The following is a 22263-nucleotide window of genomic DNA, read 5'->3' as shown; positions in this document are numbered from 1 at the left end:
CATTTACATGCACAAAAAACTATATAACACCCAAAAGCATTATAGGGCCTCTCTTCAAAATTCAAGACTCAAGGCTTTATTGCCATAGTAGCTACAGTGTAGAAATGCCAATACAAATCGTATGTCCCTCCAACATTGCAACATAGTCATAGGACATAAAACAATAAATCGAACTTTGAAAGTCTAGCTAGGACCTGTACTTTATAATAGCTGTGATCACCCTGCCCTGGACCCTTGGCGTGATGCCGTATACAAACAACATTGATGTTATTGTTTTTGGCTCTACTTCCTTTTGTCTTGCTGAATGCAACAAACAACTACCAGTATTAAACGTGGGGTAGGTAAGTTTCAGAAACCGGCTCGAGATACACTTTTAGTTATATTCCATGGAATGCTCTTAACATCTCGATAGCAATGAATATCTTAAGTGCTTTGACAAAAAATCCATAACAAAATGTCATCTGTGGAAGCCGTAATACTGTAAAAAGTACAACGGCAATCCAATCCGTTTAGCCGGGCCGGCTAAACGGATTGGATTGCCGCCCTGTCTGTCAGCCTTCCATCTCGTGCACGCACAAATGTATCTCGTGCCCTCATTGGGCGTGCCCTCATTGGGCGTGCCGTCATTGGGCGTGCATTGCAGCAGTACTCCAATGACTGGCCAGCAACAGGCGGCCACTTTCACCATGGCAGAGTTAGGTTCAACATCGTCTACTGGTCGCAAAAGAAAAAAATGTAACGGAGAAAATTAAGAACAAAAAGAAAGTGGAAACTAGGAGAAGTCAAACCAGAGTCAATATCGGAGTTGCTTTTCAACGATGGCGACTACTGATGGAACACACCGAGTTGAAATCTGACGCCGTGGTCACTCTTTTTCTCTTGGACAAGTAATTATCTGTTTTGTATGGTTTACAATTCCCCTGAACTATATAGCCAACCTAAGTCATGTGCGCGTTCATGTGTGTTGGAGGAGGTGCTCTGTAAGGAAGTCTGAAGGAAGGGGCGGATTCTTTTCGGCTGTGGACTTTCAAATTTTAGTGCACTCGAGCCGGTTTCTGAAACCTACCTACCCCACCTTTAAGAGGTACTTGCCTTTTTGCAATACATTTCCTGATTGTATCTGGAAACTGTTCATTAAGCTTGCTTCATCTATATATTTAATTTCCTTAATGAAGTGGACTTCAAGGCTAATATCCTATGCGGGGAACAGGAGATCCTAAAAGCTTCTACACCTGCTGGTCTATAATACGTCCTGCACCTGCATTAATACCTTACCAATGCTTCCCAAGCTCTGAATTATAAATCTGTAGGAATTTCACTGATGACTTTTACCCTCTCATGTTCACAATTTGCAAATCAGTGAGTTGAGATGCTGGTCAAAGTGAAAATGTAAAACCTCTCCCATCTTAGAATTCACTTCCTTTAGTTCTCTCACCACCTAGCAGGTCTTCTGAATTGTTTACATTTGGTGGAGATAAATCATACTTTTACCTCGTTACACTTTGTGCTAGGTATTAATTAATCGTCTTGAGGATACATCCAAACATAAAGGACTGCTTTTAAATTGATGTATCTTTAAAGTGATGTATGTTCCACTATGAAGTCCTGCAACCTATGATCCACTCCAATGACAACTGGCATAGGCTTGTGAGAAAGTACTCGTGTATTTATGTACTAATTTGTTAGTGTTTGGGTGTTTTTGCTCGTTTTTTGCAAAATACTTTCCACCAATCAGACAAAGACATCTTGGTTTTACCTAGGAGAGAAATGTTCATGCTCTTTCCTTGACTTCATTATGATTGCCGACGCTGCCATAAGTTACATTTGGTATAGGTTTAATTTGTTATGCAGATGACACCCAATTCTATAATCATGAATACTTCACAATTGTTTTTAAACAGTGGCTGGATGCATCCTTTTTTATTAAATGTAACAATATAAGATATTGCCACTCTTGGACCAATCTTCTTGATGTGTTTTGTTTAAGTACATTACATTGTGTTGTATTGTAATCTACATGCATAAGGCCGCTTGAGCTTGCCAAGATCCACAAATCAAGAAATACATGTTTTAATCTTTAAAGTGTTTTTCATGCCAAGTCAATAAACCAAGAGGCAAAGTGTTGTTGAGGCATAAGAGAGGTATCTGCATTTTTTTCTCACCCTGCTGAGAGCCAGGAGGAAGTCCATCCCACCGGAGTGCTTCACACAGTGCCGTAGTTTCCAGTACACAAGGTGCTCCCAGGCAAATACCAGGAGGCTCAGACCCATGGCCACCAGCAGCATGTAGAAGACCCCCGCCATGTTGTCTATGTCCAGTTTACTGCTCATGACCTGGAGACGGGTACGGAAGACGGGAAGATGAGCAACGGAATTGAAAATGTTGTAAAAGGTGATAATAGCCAGATAAAAAGTTAATACAAAACAGATTTGTTTGCTGTCATTATGTTTCAGAGCACCCATCTGTGATATTTTAGAGCCCCTGCACTCAGAACTCTGATGCAATTGGGAAAACATGTCAGTCACCACAACATAATCTGGTTCATATCAGGCAAAAAACCTTTCAGACAGTAATATTGATCAATTTTAACCTTAATGGCTCTCTTCTGCAGCCATCTTGCAGTCACTTACTAAATATGTATTGTTGATTTGTACATCACAACATTACTGGAGATGAGTGTCATTACATATGTAATAAAGAAGAATAATTCAAAAACTGGATAACATGTAAGGTTAAATGCTCTGCAGAGAATCTACTTAAAAAATGATCCCTTCAAAGTTAGTTTTTTTCAAATGATATAGGGGAATGATGATGATAAAGTCTGGTTATATGTAAGCAGTAACAACAGCATTACATTTAGTTTTATCTCAAAACAGTTCAGAGGCTGACGCTGTTACATGTTGATGGACAACGCAGAGATAATTTATAGTATGTCATACCTCAATCTTATCATTGTGGCAGATACCCGACAGCCAGAGGCGCTCCAACATATCAATCTCATCTGCAAGAGAAAAGATTAAGGTCAAAAATAGGAGCAGCTGAGAGAAAAAAGATGAGAATAAACAGGTTTAGTTTCATAGTAAAGAGGGAGCAACTTGTGAGCAAGAGATTAGTAATTTGGAGAGAGAAAAAACAATGAGGGGAGAAGGAGTTAAAACAGTACAGCACTAGAGGAGAGAATACAAGAGGAACACTTGTAAGGGATTACTTGCCCCCTTTGTTATGAGAGCAAGGTGTTTGATCCCTGAGGGAGAAAAAGAGGCTAGAAACGGAAAGCTGAAGATGAGAAGAAGGAGAATGCAAAAAGAGGTACAGTACAGATGATGAAATTCAGAAGGTGGGAGAGAAATGAGGGGGGAGAGTGAAACTTTGTTCGTATTAAGTTAAAAAGAGAGGACATTTTCACTGATTGGAGTTACTGTAAACCAAGAAGGGGGAATTGTGTGCCTATGTTTACAGGCCAACGTCCATACGGTACAAATAGTAAAAAGAAAATATAATGTATTAGGTAATATAAATAATCAAGTACACAAAAAGCTGCATATGCCATGGTAAATTGCAGATATTACACAAAGATTAAAGGGTTAAAGAACATTGAGAACACCGAAGAGAGGCTGCGAAATAGAAATGGAGGCAAGAGAAATAATTAGAGGCCATTTGCAGAGGAGGTCTTGAGATCCGAAAGAGAAATTACAGGCAGCGACTGGAAATGTGAGAAGCTCTTTGAAGCAGGTTGTGAAATGGCCTGGCATCTGAGCCGGCCACACTGAGGGCAGAGCGTCGCGACAACGCATGGGAGATGAAAGGGAGGAACGCACACAAACATTATACTTCCTGCTCAAACTGTCAGAATCACACACACACACACACACACACACACACACACACACACACACACACACACACACACACACACACACACACACACACACACACACACACACACACACACACACACACACACACACACACACACACACACACACACACGCTCTTGAACTTCAGCTTAATGGGACTCTCAGTGCCGGCAATCAAAGCATTAATCAAAAAGAATGAAGCCGTAGGAAGGAAAAGCAGGATCAAATACACAGTGACGTGCCGTGCACCCACCCGGTCGCAGAGGATTATTACAACTAGCACACACAATGTCCTGCACACACTCGGAGCACACACTGTACACCCTCTGAAGATGTGCTAGTCAAAGGGAGTTCCAATTGCGATTGCTCACAGTTGCAATATCTATCGACCTCTGGGTTAATTAACGACGGCTGGGACACCCTCCGTAAAGCCCCGCCAGACGGATTAGACCGCCACGACTCGGGCATGTTGACTGAAACGTCAAATCCGCTCAAACAAAACTCAAATATAACCCAACATGAATCACTGTGTGCCACATGTCACTTCCCCAACAGTAATGTGTGGGAATTCAAAAGTTCCTTGACAGCTGAATTAAACCGGGATCAACTCCATCGACCCTGCCTCGCTCCCCGCACATATCCTGACAATGGATGCTTAATACGCATGTTCATTCTATGTGCAGCTTACTCCCATTATCTGATTCATCGAGTTTCGATGAGTGGTTGTCTGATTTTTTTTCCCCTCCCCGTTCGGCTCTCCGCCTTTCACCCTTTATATCCCTGTAAATACGTTAATCATGGCAGCCGGCAGCGCATAAAGCTTCTCTCTGGGAGAAATCTTCCCCACAAAGAACTGACAGACAGGCAGCATCTCAGTTGTACCCTCTCTCACCTTCTCTGAGGAAGAAAATGCCACAGAGTAAAGAGGGGAAATCACTGAGGGGGGAAAAGCCAGAGCTTATAATGAAATTCATGTTTCATTCTGCTGATTTTTGACAGCTTAGCATTGATCTCGGAACAATTCAATTCAGTTTCATTAAGTTCTACAGTAACCTAGAGATAGTTCCTGTCTCCCCTTTAATAGATTTACATTGGTCTGCGGTGAGGATTTAAAGGTCCCATGTTACTGTCCTTTCTACTGATCATAATTCCATTGTTGAGGTCTACTAGAATATATTTATATTGTGCAATTTTCCAAACTCACATTAGTTTCTCATACAGCATTTCTGTATAGTAGGCCTATGTGTATTCACTCTCTGTCCTAAACGGCTTGTTGGAGCTCCTGCGCCCTCCCCCCTCCCTGTGAGCCCACTGTGCTCTGATTGGTCAGCTCACCCACTCTGTTCTGATGAGTCTACCACCGTTACAGCAGAACATCAGTGATTATGTGTTACATACATGTTACATGTGTAACATGCGTTAGCAACCAGGAAATGACACCAGTAAGGACAAACAGATGAGAATGCTGCGTGGGGTCTGGGCAGGGGCGGACTGGCCATCGGGAATACCGGAAGTTTCCCCGGTGGGCCGGTGCTGTGTGTAGGCCGGAGGGCCAAAACAAATAAATAAATACAATTATTTATTTTTTTGCATAAATCCTACCGGCCCACATTTGTAAGTATTCCGGCCACTCCCTTTTTTTGTTTTGCTTACCTAAATCCTACCAGCCCACATTTGTAAGTGTTCCGGCCCAGCCCAGCCCAGCCCAGTGGGGTGTGGCCAGGGTTGGGTTGTAACGGAATACATGTAACGGCGTTACGTAATCAGAACACAAAAATCAAGTAACTGTATTCAGCTCGTGTTACATTTGAAAAACGAGTAATCTGATTACAGTTACTTTCGTAAACCTGAAGTGAATACATTTTGGATTACTTATTGGAATTATTGGTGGAAAGATTTCCTCACAACATGTAATATTCATTACTAAAGGTACAGCCTTGTCTGGTTTCTTGCTCAAGGGCACCACGGCAGGGCAGGAGGTGAACTGGGACCTCTCCAAGTAGAAGTCCACACTCCAAATAGGTCTGGTCGGGGACTTGAACCGGCGACCCTACGGCTCACAGTCCAAGCCCCTACTGACTGCCATAGATTTAGTCCCTAATTTTGCTCTCAAAATGGACCAGATTGATGCATTTAATTTCGACTTCGAAAAAAAAATCTTCCCGGGGGAGCTTGCCCCCGGACCCCCCTAGAGGAGGTGAGGTCCATCACCTGCCCACACCCCCTGTTAAATTGTCTCACCCACATTGAGGTTGCTTCGTACGTCGCCCATGTTTTATTCCATGTGTCAAGTCAGGCAAATTGGGTCCACATGTTATTGCATCAATGATCTGTTAACATTAAAATCACTAAATATATGCCGTAACTATTTTTGCTCTAGGCAACTCAAGGGCTCAGGTAATGTGATTACTATATGAATAATTGTCCAAAATAACATAAAATGCATAGGGTGGAACGTTGTGGGGCTCTCTGCTGCGAGGAGCGGACAGTGTGAGCTGGGTTCATTTCCTGTTTGCTGCGTGCGATTTGCGAGACAGCGAGACATCACGAATGGACGAGGAAAGGGGGGATGCTGAGGGGGCTGCAGCACCCCCATCTGCGAGGGTCCACTAGCTCCCGCAACCCCCCCCCGCACCCCCAAACGCGGCGCACCTACAGTGTAAGCCGCTGCGAGGTGTAAGCCACTAGCACCCCCAGCGCGTCACAATTTCGCCGCTGAGAGAGTGTGTGTGTGTGAGAATATCCACGGATTGGTCCATTTGGGTATAGGCACGTCACTGTACCCAGGAAGAAAACAATGGAAAAAGAGAAATCTCCAACGAGGCGTTCTGGGGCAGCATAGACGGGTCTTTTCTGTGTTAGAGTTTTACTCGCTACAGGGTGTACTTTGAGGGTTTGTGACTCTGCAGACTGTTTACATTCAGAAAAACCTTTATAACACACAAGGGGACGGGTAATAACCAGAAAAGCATGACATGGGACCTATAATGCCCCTTTCACACCAAGGCTTTTCCCGTTCTAGCTCCGTGCTAGAGCTTGTCTGATTCGGAACCGGTTCTTCAGTACAGCTCCCGCTCTGTTCACACCACTCAGAGCCAGACTGCTGCTTCGTCATTGCGTCATCGTTTGCATCATGACGTAACCGTTTGCGTGCCTGCTTCATAAAGCCAAACCGCGCGGAAACCCCTCATATCGACAACAATGGCCGATTGTATTGAAGCGCTACTCGTTTTGGTTTTGCTCTGTCAAAACGAAATGGAAGAAATGGGACGACTTTACTACCATCTTTACAGTCGTTACATTCTACATTCAAAAGTTCTTGACAATCATCATCATCATCATCATCATCATCATCATCATCATCATCATCATCATCATCATCATCATCATCATCATCATCATCATCATCATCATCAACGACGATTCCGTAGGAGATAGAAGGTAACTATATGTCCTATTCGATGGCGTTAGAGCTATGTGTTGTTAGCCTCTGCATGCGCCAAGCTCAAAATACCCAGCTTTGCAGCATTAATTACTATGGTATAACATTAAAACTGATTCTCAATGTTATTTCCACAGATCATGTTGAAGCTGGCGGGAAGGCGGATGCCGCCCCTGCTCCCGCCTCCGACGTAAGCGTGACGTATACGGTGCTTGCTTTCTAGACCGACAACTTTTTGGTGCTTGAAACTAACTGGATTCCGGAGCTTAGAGGCGGCTCCGCTGCGGTGTGAACAGGAAAAAACTGTGCTTTTCAAGCTCCAGCTCTGAACCGGCCGGGCATTAGTCACCCCAATCTCCTGTCATCTCCGTGGCAATATAAATAACAAGTCCGTTATCTAATCTGTGCAGAAATAGCTTCAAGCGAAAGGGTATTATGAGGGGGAGAGGTTATATAAAGCCTCACCTGGACCAGCTCCACAAGGAGGCAATCAGGAGACTTTCCAACCAGATGCCAAAACATTTCAACTGTCTTCCAGTGCAAAGGAGCAGGTTTTGTACTCTGTCTTAACTTCTCACCCCATCCCCTTAGTGCAAGATGTACAGTATTGGCCGTGAAACAGAAAATGTGATGCACGATACACATACAGAAAGAAAGAGAAGTCAGGGTACAGTGGTCTGGGTTTTTCAGTGTGAGGAGAGAATAGGATTACATTTTTTGAAAAGTTGGTATGGGTCAGAACTGGGAATAAGAACAATGGTGCAGATCAACGTATGATGATGCAAGACAAGATGCCCCTCGTGAATGCACCCAGACAACCCAATGTATTTTCAGATTTAAATCCAACAGCTTATTTTAAACAGTCTACACTGGAACATAAAACAGCACTGGTCTCTTTTGCCCTAAGGCAATAGAAGTGAAATATTTTTTGAACAAGTACATAGACCTCTTACTATGGAGGCCAGTGTAAAATGTTGGGAATAAAATATTCGCAAAACGTAACTCTGATGGTCTTTCTGCTCTTCAGTCAACATTTGTTCCTTCAACCATGATCTTTATACCCAACATAAACTAAGACATTTCAGTTGACTAAATGTATCCAAAGTGATAAAACATTAGTTAATGTATGAGCCCTTTAGTGAACAGTCATAATAATTTATTTGGCAGGCACCAAAGAACAATCTACTTTGAAGGCATTTGTATTTTGTTAGAACCCAAACATCAATACCATAGGTGGGGAATATAAATTAAGTAAACCAGTAATTCAAACGTTTGTCTTCAGTTTCAACACCCTCACCACCAAGCAAGTTTGTTACATGTCTTTGTTATGAACCTAAGTTCACAACCAAAGTAATATTAAACCAGATAAAGAATATGATGTAGGAGACTACTGAATCATTTATTGCCACATATGGGAGCTTACATCAAATGAACAACAACACATTCCAAAATAAAAATGCTCAAAAATAAGCCACCATTCTACTATTCAAAAAGAAAGTCAAATAACTCAAACAGGAAAAACAATAAAAAGAAACACAATGGCAGTTTAGGAGTTAAGTGGCAAAAACAATAACTGAAAATAACAAAGTGACAAATTCAACACAAACACACTATCTTTCTGATCATAACAAAAGAGCCTGGCATGAAAAGAATAGATGACAATACAAAGACTGAACACGGCTCATGCAACTCAAACCAGCCTTGGTTATTAGCACAAATGACATCATAATGGACAACTTCCGCATTACTTGCAAGTAGGCTGTGATCCCTTTGGAAGTTTTGAATGTCCTTTCCAAATATGTTGTATGAAGCAAGACACACCATTCTACAAATATAAGGTATGATTTAGCTTTCATTAGATGGAAAATGTTTTCTGTAGATGGAAATTGAAGCTTGCTTGTAAAACAAATAAATTGCTTTGGTTTCGCCCAATGTCACATTTCAAAGATCTTCAATTCCATGTTTGATTTCATTTGTTTTCCCGTCATATTTAGATTGTATTGTATTGTACCCTCAGAGATACTCTGAGCAGCAGCAATATTCAGCATATGAACTGTAAATAAAGCAAAAGGGAAGAATGCAGCGAGATAAATATTAGACAGAAAAACACATCAAATCATTTGAAGTTATTTCAAAAGCCTTTTTGTGAGTGACAGAAGTAAATTGTACGAGATGCAGTTGTTCCTGCCGCGATGTCATCACACTCTTTCCATATCTCTGACAAAAATGGTTTTGTGAAAACTGAAAGTGCTTTTTTGTTAGCGGACCTGTAAAAGCACAAATAATGATTGGACAGCCAATTGAGAGAGGGTACAAATACAAAGGGAGGAAGAGATGGGAGAAGGGTTGTGTACGTGTGAAGAACAACCAACAAACAAACAAACAACCAACTATTGTTTTTATTCGACCCTGGCTTCTCCCAACTAAACAACTGTGAAGGGGATTGAAGTTGATGAGGGGGACTTAACATAGATAGCCTGAATACAAATCATTTTTATTGAGAGGAACATTTATATGAAATGAGTCAGTGGAGGTTAATGTTTTAAAAGTCTCTGTTGTGTGCGATAATGTCAAAAAGATTCTGTGTAAGAGTATAATACAAAAGAAAAATGACACCAATGTCAGGACACTTTTCAATGAACATTTCTGCCATTTCATTTGTTTGTTTTTAGATGTTGACCCATAATGATCTCTGGGTTTTGTTTGAATGTGGAACTAAATGAAACATGAAAACAAAATAGGAGGTTCAGACAAATACTTGCAGCTCAATTTTTTTCAGTCAATGAAATCAAAATCAGCATCAGGGTCCCTGATGACTCAAAAGAAATGTCCTGAGGGTGAACTGCTACAGTATGTTCTATCCACAGTGCCGAAAGCTGTTTGCATTCACTTTTTCGTTGTATCTTTCTTTATTGTGAGAGGTGTTATTATTGGCTTTGCTCAGTCAGCACGAATCAATGTGAATGACACAAAGGAGAAGTGGAAAGGAGGCACACTTTGGATACACGCTGCAGTGGGATTTGAGATTAGGTGCCACATCAGCAGGTGAAACACTACATATTCCTCGGTCCTCTTCAGCATTACTTTGAAGACGGTGTAATTCTTGGATGTCTTTTGGAGACAAGTGGGACTTAAGATACTATATAATATACTGCTGTGCATCTACTCTAGACCCGTTTTTAATGTTTTAGCTGATGTGGGGGTTAGAAGCTCAAAATAAAAAGACCTAAACCGATAGTAACTGCTGGGGGGTGCACACTGCTTGTTGACGTTCGGAGGTTATAAAGTTAGCAAACTGTCAAACCCATAATAAAAGTATGAACCTGGAAATAAGCATGATAAGTCACTGTTAATACTTAACAAAAAGATCTATCCTTCAAACAATTCTGTGATTGTAGTGTCACCCTATATTAAAAATACTGATGATTATTTTTAAGACCCCCCCACCCCTAAATAAATTTAACAGTTCATCTGAGAATGTTCAGTATCCACGTGCCGGCAGCCTACAGTGCCCGCGGCCCCTAGGAGCCGCTGTCACTGCCTGCTCTGAGGCGTCTTCCACTTCGATTATCAAGCCTTGGTAATTGCGAACAGACTACATTGCTCCCCAGAGAATTAAATTTGGCGACTGACCATTCATTTGCTATAAAAAGAAACGACGATGCTCTAACAAAGAGAGGTATTATGCTGAACAATTACAGAACCTTTTGAGGGCCATAGTGCATTTGCTTTGGATAGGAAATGCATGTGATGTCTGTGGGGTTGGTTATGAGGTTCCTGTGGCTCACTATCGACTTTTCTGGCTGAACAATTTGGAGGGCGCAATCAGTCTAACAGTATTAGCCAAAAATGTAGGGTAATAGGCAATTTATAGCTCCAGTGCTGTCCAGTTGATTAATACTCTCTATTGGATTTCCACAATTTGCTCTTAGCTCCCTGAAGTTTGCAACAGAGTTATATTTGTTCAACTTTTCACCAGGAAATAATCAGAACATGATGTAACATTTAACTTGGGTTGTTAGTCTGCACAGCTTCACTTTCATTTTTGTTTGTTTTCAGTGTTAAAAGGGAGCTATTATGCTTTTTGGGTTTTCCATTTTCTGTATTGTAATTTATTTATGTAAATAGCCTGCCCTAACACGAAAATCCCAACGTTTCCACCAGAAAGAGTTTACAATTAAAAGACACTTTGCAGAATCAAACCATTAAATTATAGCCATTTTGATGACATGTTTATGAATAATTGGTCTACGTAACACTCACTGCTTCCATTTGCTATAGTGCTCCAACACATTGTACGTGAGGGTTGGGTCATCCCTGAGTATTGGACCAATCACAAGAGAGCCAGCCATGAATAAAGGACAGATGTAGATAGTCTTTGTTTTTTAAACTGAACAATTTCTAATAGAATGAGAGTATTAAAAAAACAGGATAAGCACTTAACTTTTTCAATATATTGTACTGTATATATGAATGATAGAGTGCACTTAAACATACTCATCTATGTACACTTTTCATTTATAAATGTTGTTAAATAAAGTAGCAAGATTTGTGATGCATTGAAATAGAGATACATTTAGATTTTTCCTTTTTTTGTATCAATGTTTCTATCCTTCCTGAGCACTGAAGTCAGCAGAAGCTAAAAGGCCTTTCTGCCATTGTAAGCAAATGCACAGGGTTATTATGTTATTATTGAGGGTTCTTTGAAACTGAAAACCCATTTACTGTGAAAGTGATTCATCATGCCTCTCTTGCTCCTGATCTATTAAATCATTGTTACCGGCGTAAATGGTGGAAAGCATTTCAGTCAAATATAATCAAAACATAACTTTTGTTTGTAAGGAACATTAGACCTTTAAATGCTTTAATAAAACAACATTTATTTCTGTATTTGTTGCATTTTTTGTCAACGAGGAACCAATCATTATGACCCTTCGCAAATATTGTGGGCCAGAAAAGCACGCCTGTTTACTCTCATACTGAAACAATGCCTACTGGCATTTGCACACTGCTTTTGACATACTCTGTATAGAGCCATGCCAAATATTTTCTGACATTAAGTACGGTCGTATAAGTATTGGAATGCACATAGCAGTATTATGACAGCTTTAACATTTCACACGGCCTTCCTCTTTTGTTCTACTCTTCCTCCCCTTAACCTTCCTGTATTGATCTCCATCTCTCCCCTTTCATAACTTTTGTCCTCTTCCATCCCTCTTTCCCATCTTTGACTCCTACCTAACTTTGAACTCAAGCTGTATTACATCTCACTTATAAAATATATAACATTGATTTTGAAAATATTGTCTATTCTTAGTTGAGTTGTTGTTGGCTTCCTTAATTCTTACAGTAGTTAGTTATTTCACTACTATAACAAGGGCAGGCAACTTTAGCCAGCAGCTGAATACGTGATCACATGACAAACTTATATTTGTATTTCAAATATAACTTGCCTCTTTGCACTGGACCTCTGTCTCTTCCTCCAACTAGGTAAAAGTAGTTTTGTGATAAATGAGCACAGCTTACCAAGTGAATACAAAACATGTTTCCCCATAAAGAAAGGAGTACATGGATAACAAAATACTCACCTTCCAAAAATGACCCATAATAAATATTGTGTGTGGTTAAAAGAAGTCAACATACAAGACAATCACTTGTGTTGAAATCCTATGACCATTCACCCAGACTTCTGCCCTAAAAGGCCGAATACACCGGACGCACAACATTGTTCTGTTTATACTTCAATATGTTTCTGCACTTTACATTTTCATGCATTTCTTGGTTGCATGTGGCCGGTCTGAACTTTCAGATTTTGGGCAGATTACAAAATATAATTCATGGAGACAATTTAATATATATGTTACGGGAGGTGGTGATATATTCCAATCTAAAGAGGTTGTTTGAGAAAGCATGAATAATGGGATATCATCAGAATAAATGTTTCTTTCTTGAAAAAAAGACATCAGAGATGGCAAAGGTACACACATCCTTTACTCGAGTAGAAGTACAGATACTCGTGTTTAAAAATACTCTGGTAAAAGTAGAAGTACTGACTACACTTCTTTACTCAAGTAAAAGTAAAGAAGTATGGGCTTCTAAATGTACTGTAAAAGTAAAAAGTACCCATAACTACCAGCTGTTTTAAAGAGTAACTGACCTCACTTTATATTAATAGAACAATAATGTCATTGTTAGCTAATGAATGTTTCAAAGCTGAACAACGGCAAAATTACAAAGTTGTCATTGGTCCGTCTTCTTTAGAGAAGACCAGGACATGATGGATACACGGATCGTGTAAATCAATAGGCACATAATGACTCTAAATAATAATGATCACGCCACCAAACACAGATTAAAACTAAAGTAACGAGCCTGTTTTGAAAATGTAAGAAAAGTAGAAAGTACAGGTATTTGTGTTAAAAATGTAAGAAGTAAAAGTAAAAAGTCGTCAGAAAAGTAAGTAGTGGAGTAAAGTACTGGTACCAGAAAAATGTACTTAAGTACAGTAACAAAGTATTTTTACTTCGCTACTTCCCAACTATGAAAGACATGAAATAATTGTCTGTCTGACATGTCAGAAAAAAGTATTAACTACAAGATAAAAATGCCCAAGATGGGACTTCACTAAATAATCGTTGTATTGTCTTTGTATGCATTTGGTGCAGGGGTATTTCCAGAGCATGTGGCCCTAACCCGCTTCATCCTGTCTTACCGTCTCCAACCAGCTGCAGCAGGGCCAGGTCCAGCGGTCGTTTCCAGCGAGAGTTCTTGTGCAGGGCGATGCCATAGCCCGTGGTGGCAAACACCTTCCCTGAGCCGATAGTCATCACCTTGTAGAATAAACCATAAACACATTAGCATCCCCAGGTCCCCACATATAAACCCAAGCACATATATTCAAAGCGACACAGTCAGATTCAAAGCGACAGACGGCATGGAACAAATGAAAACCAGCTTCATTTCTGCCGTGGCATTCCATGCAAAGCAGTTGGCTCAGCTCTAATATACCCACACATCCCAGAGCTTGTGCATTGGGTGTTGTTTCAGTGGAGGAATTCATACACACCCACATCAGTTTGAATAATTACTGCAGCAGTGGTTGTTGTGCTATGCTGCTTGGAGCTCAGGCTTCCCGCAGATCTTATTACAAATGATCAGAAGGCAGGATTTCATTTCTACCATGGGAGCCGCATCAAATGCAGACTTATACATAAATCAACAACAGCACAGTCCGAAAAATGACAATATTAAGTTGCTATAGGGAGCGAGGGAATAATATAAATGCATTCGGCGTGTTTGATTTATTTAATGCAGATGTAGCGCTTGTAAAAGAGTTCTTTAGGCATGCTGGTTTGCAACTGTTCGTCCCTTAAGAAGAGCAGATAGTAGCTTGGTAGCACATGACAATAGCTGCAGGGCAGAGGGACACCAACAATAGCTGCCACGATGTGTGAGTGTGTCTCTGTGCAGAGCTGTGACATGTGACAGAGATCTATACCTTGCAGCCCTCATCCTTTCTGGCCATGTAGTTCAGCACAGCAGCGTCATAAATGAAGGCATCCAGCTTCCTGCGAGCAAGGGAGGAGGGAGGACAATTACAACAGAGACATGGAAATCCCTGACCTGGAGCTAAGCACAACAGAGGAGGTGCAACTAGTGAACAATATGACAGCGATGATGGATGAACCTGCGCAGAGACAATGGCCGTCTAAAGAGAAAACATACACTGAAGACAGAGGAACTGCTTTATCGACACTATTTTGCACTAACAGTCACAGAGAGTTATTCATCACAGCCCACTCCTGCAGTCGCCTCAACAGAGCAGAGTACCGTGCAGCAGCAGGGCGGGTGATGCTGATGCACGGAGTCAATTTGTTTCAGCAGAAAGAAAGTCTCCCTTCTGGGCCTTATACGAGCACTGCACTTATGCCTCTTATTGTTGTAGACGAAAACACTTGAGTTCATACATTTCAAAATATAGTTATTACAAATTACACACAAATGCAAATATTTGTTAATTGTGTTTTACAGTTAAGCATAATGCACTTTAAACCTTCATAAAATCCTAAATCTAGAAATAAAAATGGCTCTAGTCATTAATATATTACCACAATGTATTTGTATGTATTTATATTATCACCCAGCCCTAATGTTCAGCCATTTGACACTCGTTGTTCTACCATTATGCTATTCCTTTGGTCAAGTTGGATACACCATGGCCATTAGAATGTCACCTCAATATCCTACTCTGAACATTACCTAGAAGACATTGGAGTGTTTCCCTCTTAGCTACGTTGGGAAAAATATAATATCATCCGTAAAGAAAATGGTATTATAGCGGAATTTTAGTCTGATAGTCATTGCTTAAAGGTGGGGTAGGTAAGTCTGAGAAACCGGCTGGAGATACACTTGTTGTTATATTCCATGGAATGCTCTTAACATCCCGATAGCAATGAATATCTGAAGTGCTTTGACAAAAAATCCATGAGAAATGTCATCTGTGGAAGCCGTAGTATTGTAAAAAGCACGACCAATCATCTGAGCCGGCCCGGCTAAAGTAACTGGATGGCCTACCTGCCTGTCAGCCTTCCATCGGGGCACAAACTTATCTCGTGCCCTCATTGGTCACGTGCACGTTCGTGTGTGTTGGAGGAGGGGCTCTGTAAGGAAGCGGCAGATTTTTTCCGGTTGTTTATTTTCAAATTCTAGCGCATTTGAGCTGGTTTCTCCAAAATGACCTACCCCACCTTTAAGTTGTGTCCATCAATATGAGGATGTGCAGCATTTCATTGTTTTTATCACTGTATATTTCATATTGTTGGGTTTTGATCATTGGTAGATCCAAAAAGAATGTTTAAAAAAAGAAATGATTAAGTAGCTATTGGAATGTAAGAAACAGATGTAACTCAATGAAAAGAAGTAGCCGCTGCTGAAATCCCCCCGCTGAATTTGAAGCAGAAAAGACAGATTGGGATGGGGCGGTTGTAGGCCTGAAGTGAGCTAAAAGACTTTATCATAAAGTAATGGATTGGATGTAACAGTTAAGCTCAGAATGATGATGTCGATCTCAGGATCTGATGATGGATTTGTAACTACACCTGCTCTTCTACTTCACTATCATTGATATTCAGTCTTGGGAAGCTGCACTAAGACTTCCCTGAAAAGAGAGGAGGATGAGGAGGAGGAGAAGAGACTGTGGTGAAGGATGGACGAGGGTCGATGTTGCGGAAGGGGAGGAGGTGGGTGAGAGGGAATGGAAGGGAGGAGGAAAGCAAGTGAAAATCAGAATGAATGAAGGAGGAGGAAAAGGCCAGAGAGACAGAAAGCGATTAGTGTGAGAAAAAGGGAGTTAGTAGAGGAAGGCGACACAGAGATGGGGAGGTGATGTTTGGTGCACCGCAACCGAATCAAACAGGAATCTTCAAACCGCTTTGCTTTGACGGTGGTGACTAATGTTTCCTTCGTAAATAATTTCCGAGCGGCCGGAAGAAATAAAAATGACAAAACGCCGAAAACGGAGATAAACAGCGGATAATAAGCGAGGTGCTGAAGAGGCTGAGATAGACAGAGCTACAAACTGAAGATGAACGAGGCGAATGACTAAGAATGTCACAAATAAATGCATCATGGGAGTTTTAATAACACGCTACGTCAAATCGGCTAAGGGCCGCTGCGTGTGCAAAAGCGTACGTTTGCTTGTTCCATTAAACAATTGAACCCCTTTATCTGCATCAATCCCCTGCCACCTTAAACATGATGAGCAAGTGTATATGTTATGGCAAGTGCCTTGTGTACTTTGTGACCCTGCAGACGGATAATAACCCCCCCCACCCCCCCTTGTTAAAGACAAGCAGCGCCTGAGTGGCAGCAAGTGCTGAGATTGCGGGATTCTCCCCCTGCACTGCGGCGGCTGCTAGCATGTATTATTTAAAAGTTCTTCTATTTTTTTCCCTCCATGGGGTTGCACGGGTTACAACAGTTAGCCGGCGCTCCTGAGGCGAGGAAGATCAATGTGCTAACAGGTTGAAAAGACAAAAGGGGAATAGGAACAAGGCGAGGACGGTGGCTTTGCCTCATGTTAAAATAAAATACCAAAGAGAATGGGAGGTATATGTTTAAAGTAGAGCAGCAGGCATGTAGACACTAGACAGTGGATGACTTCGACTTGGATACAGCCCGATTGCTTCCAGTCAGTGAACTCTTGCCTCCTGTATCCCTATTCGGACTTTTCCTGATTGCAAAAGTACTGTCTTTCACTTTGTTGCATTCGAGCATGCTGCACAACACTCAATGTTGTCTAATGACCAATCCAAACCTGTCTTTTGAAGTGACTTTGATTCCAATTCTACAAATGTTTCAATCCTCATCAACTCAAAGAGATACATGCAGGGCAATCCAGTGCAAGTCTATTTGTTTCTCCTCAGGGAGCCATTTAAAACTCAAATGACCTACTGCCTTTGTGTTTTGGACTACAGACAGGTTTCAAAAAGTCTCTAGGAAAGGTGTTCGTCCACTTTGAGTCTGCAGAACAGCTAAAGCGCTTTCAAAGTCTGGGGGTGGACCTCTACTGAAGAAGATAACACTTTTCTTTAAAAGAAAATATCTCCAATAGTTCTGCTGAGTTGAGGTTTGGTGACTTTAAAGGCCAAAGCTTATAATTCACACCTTTGTAAATCCTCGTCAAACTCTTCAATGACTCTCCATGCTCAGCAGATAAGTGAGAAATCCTCCGAGAAGCATTTCCACCCATCAAGAAAGACACGTTTGATCACGATAGGGTAAAGTGATTCCTCTGCAGAACCTCGTATTCATTTGCAGTGACCATTCTCTCTAAGGCAACGAGGGGACGTAGGCTCTGTCAGGAACATTTCCCCCACTTAAGGCACTCCTTTTGCTGCCATACTTTCAGGCCTGCCTTACTTTGTCAACCATCTTTATATGTAAAAAAAACATGTATTTTTTCAAAATACAATGTAAATATTCTGTCACTGGCACTCATTTTGGCTTCCTCTTTTTGAGAAGTTATTTAATTTAAAATGTCTCCCCCCCCCCCCCCTATGTTCGCTTTCTTTTGTATTACTTTTCCCATTGCCACTTTTCAAGAGTGTCACTTTTTGTGGAACAGGTGGTGGGGACATATGGGGTCCGAAAAAAATGTGAAGGTCTTCAACATATACACTTTCAGGCAATGTAATGATGGGTCGGAATGAGGTTAGAGTGAATAATGACCAAGATTGGAAAAAAAAAAAGAAGAAGTAATTATGTCTATAAATGGTTAAAGTTACTGATCAGTGCATGCATGATTTTCAGTCATTTTATAATGAGCAAGCTGGGGGTTAGCTTGTGAGATTGCATGTTCATTGACTTACTTTTTATATTGCCCTTTATGTTTTCTTATTGCGCAAATAAACATTTCTAAAATGAAATGTGTTCAAATGTCTTGTTGAAGTTTTTTTTACAGACATTTATTTTATAAATTATCTTCATAAAAATGTACAAGGACAACATCAGCCATTTCAGAAAATGGTAAGGACATGTCCCCATTGTGAACAAGACCGATGCCTCTCTTGTCCTTTCCTTACCCGGTCTTGAGGTTTTCGATGGCCTCCTCGACCCCCTTCTGGTTGTTGCGGATCATATACTGGTGCATGTTGGGATAGTTGGAGCGGATGTTCTCCTCCGTGCTCCCGTTTGGCACTGTTCCGAAACGCAGCGGAGGGTACTGCTCCGTCGGCTGCTGGAACTGTAGGAGAAGAAGGGAGGTGGGTGAGGATTAAAGCGATAGAGGGAATTTGAAGAGTCAGTAAAGAGGCGGAACGCTGCATGCCGCAGGATGAACTGCTTCTCACATTCAAAGTCTTCACTTTGAAAGAAAGGCCTGTCAGCTACAAGAGCTGTGGGGGCAGTCTGAAAAATAAGGTTCTATATACAGTGAAATTGCACTGATAAAAAAGGTAAGAGAGGGAAACACTTCGAAGAAGAATTTAATTCCTTTGTTCCCTTAAACTGTTTCATGAAGCTACATAGGATGATCTCATTTTGTATCTCTCATCTGCTACTGTGTACTTCTTAAAATTAACATTAGTTAAAGGACACGTCATTCTGAGTCATGTCCAAGCTCCATTTCTTGTTTTTTTATCAATCCATCTGGCCATCCACCTGTTTAAGCACTCATCCATCAATCACCCAATTCATCCAACCATTCCTTCCAGAACGTACCTTCTTATCCGACAGCCCTGACACCGTGTCGATGTACTCCTCCTGGATCATGAAGGCAGCCAGGTTGGCAGTGTAGGAGGCCAGGAAGATGACAGCAAAGAAGGCCCACACCAGCACCTGAAGGAGGGGTGCGGAGTACTGAGTTCAACAAGGGCTGAGTGTGACAGGTGTGGAAGTATTCTTAGATTGCAGTGACACTGTTTTTGCACTTCTTGGCATTTCATCGCTAGACCCACAGCTGATGCTCTGTCATGCCTGGAGGGCAGAGTCGGATTGGTCAGCATGACACATAAAAAGACGTCACTGCAACTGCATAATTTGTCCTTTTCTTACTTATATTTATAATGATCACAAAGTGACACGTTGTAATAGCCTGCGAGGAAAGCACCCCCCCTCCTATCTACATCATTAATTTGTAATGGGACCAGATTTGAGAGCCAATCAGCGCTTGTGTTTAATCAGGAATCTGACACACACTTGACGTAGCATACAGAAGCCTGGTCGAAAGCATTTTACCATTTAACATCACATCATGGCATGGTGCAAAGAGAGAACTCTATTTCTCCAGGGGAGTTAGCATTGCAGCAAAAGTAATTGGCAAGTTACAGAAAAACACACATATTCGACAATGATGTTCGCAGGAAAGCTAAACAAATAACTGCAGAAACTTCACATCCGCTTTTATAAAAGAGTTGGAGCTGCTTTTGTCTGGCCTTCGGGACCAAATCAATCACAAAAGCAAGAAGACTTTTATTCCCTTTGCCATACAGACATTGAAAACAGATGGACTGCATCAGGGAACAGTTTCTGTTTCATATGATGTGCTCTCTTTTATTATGTCTGCTATTCATTCTCTGCTACCTGCCAAGTTGCACTATATTGTATACTGTGCATGTTTTTCATTGTTTTAGTATTTATATTTGTATTTATGAAAATGAGTGCAGGCTTGTAGTGTTCAAAAGTTGATTCTCTTTAGCCTGCAGCCTAAATGCACCATCCAATACAAACACATAGGACAACTGACATGTTCACCTGATTAGGCATTAATGCATCCCTATTGTTATATTGCTGCTAAAGCTTATAATAGCATATAATACACCTGTACCTTTGAGAACATGATAAGGAGTATTTTAGAGACTATTTTATTTTACGTTTTCTTTTTTATTAGGGCCAAAACTATTTTCCTTTTCTTCACTGGTTGTTTCCGTTCTGTGTATGTGAGTATGTGTGTTCATAAATATATACATATTTATATATATATATATGAACATGGGTATAGGTGTGTGTGTGTGTGTGTGTGTGTGTGTGTGTGTGTGTGTGTGTGTGTGTGTGTGTGTGTGTGTGTGTGTGTGTGTGTGCGTGTGTGTGTGTGTGTGTGTGTGTGTATACTTGTGGGGACCTACATCTGTTTACACCGCCTCCCTTATGGGGACAAAATGGAGGTCCCCATGAGGGGAATCATTCATTTTAGGGTGAAGACTTGGTTAGGTTTAGGATTAGGGTAAGGTTAAGGGTAAGGGTAAGGGTAAGGGTTAGGGCTAGGCATGTGTTGGTTATGGTTAAGGTTAGGATAAGTCTCCAGGAAATGCATGTAAGTCAATGGAATGTCCCCTGAAGTGATGTATACATGGTGTGTGTGTGTGTGTGTGTGTGTGTGTGTGTGTGTGTGTGTGTGTGTGTGTGTGTGTGTGTGTGTGTGTGTGTGTGTGTGTGTGTGTGTGTGTGTGTGTGTGTGTGTGTGTGTGTGTGTGTGTGTGTTTGTATGTGTATAGAATAGAATAACATATAATTGTAGGGATAAAACCTTCTCTTTTTTAATTACCTTCTTGTTTTTCGTTTTCTGAACAAAAATGAGTATTTTCTAATTATGGTAGTACTTTTTAAGTAAAATATCTAAGTACATTTCCCATTTGTACTTTAAATCTAACCCTAACCCTGTTTACCCAAATAACTGTAACGCAAACAAAAATCATCTGAAAGGTTGTTATTTGTATTCTTATTATTTTTATTCTTATTTTTATTAACTTTTTTTTTTGTTTCTTCTTTTTTTGATACCCATACGTTATCTTAATACATGAGTTTGTATGAGCGAAGGGCATCTGTTAACAAACTCAATAAATAAAAAGGATACAAAAAGGAGTATTTTCTAATTCTGGGAGTGCTTTTTAAGTAACAGATCTAAGTACATTTCAAATGCGTACTTTAGATCTAACCCTAACCCTAACACAACTTGATGAAACCAAATAACTGTAACACAAACAAATATCCTCTGAAAGGTTGTTGGAGGACGTGATGTAAAGACCGTGCACTTTGCCGACGTGCTGTCTTCATAATGCTGCACTGTGGACATTCAGCCAGAGAGAAAGTCAAAGATTCTGATTAGTTTTAGCTCTAAGTTTGCACTTTCAGTCACTGATGCATTTTGTTTCTTCAGTACTCTGTATTTATGCCAAAAGTGAATTTGCATAATGCTCTTAATGAATTAGATGACAAATGTACACTCTCAGCTCCGGCAAGTGAAGCATGTTTAAAAATAAGTGATCTTAATGAATGGGCATTACGTCTTTGTTCAATGATGCTCGGCTGGAGGATGTGTCCTAACAGAAGAGTTGGAGGACGAACTCCTCACTTAAAATGGCTACCTGGTGAGTTTCATGACCCCATGGGCAGATCCAAAACATATGAACCTTTAATGTACGATACCTACCATATATCACAGGATTGTGAATTATATATAGAGTGGGA

At 40.8% G+C, this 22263-nt stretch overlaps 1 pseudogene; it reads right to left on the bottom strand.

The window, feature by feature from the left end:
* Positions 1 to 22263, bottom strand: part of LOC117455484 (glutamate receptor ionotropic, NMDA 2D-like) — a 233194-nt pseudogene that overhangs the window by 10412 nt on the left and 200519 nt on the right.

The sequence above is a fragment of the Pseudochaenichthys georgianus genome, chromosome 11, assembly GCF_902827115.2.
Source record: "Pseudochaenichthys georgianus chromosome 11, fPseGeo1.2, whole genome shotgun sequence".
Taxonomy (NCBI): domain Eukaryota; kingdom Metazoa; phylum Chordata; class Actinopteri; order Perciformes; family Channichthyidae; genus Pseudochaenichthys; species Pseudochaenichthys georgianus.
The sequence above is the reverse complement of the archived record's forward strand: the minus strand, read 5'-3'. Positions and strand labels throughout refer to the sequence as shown.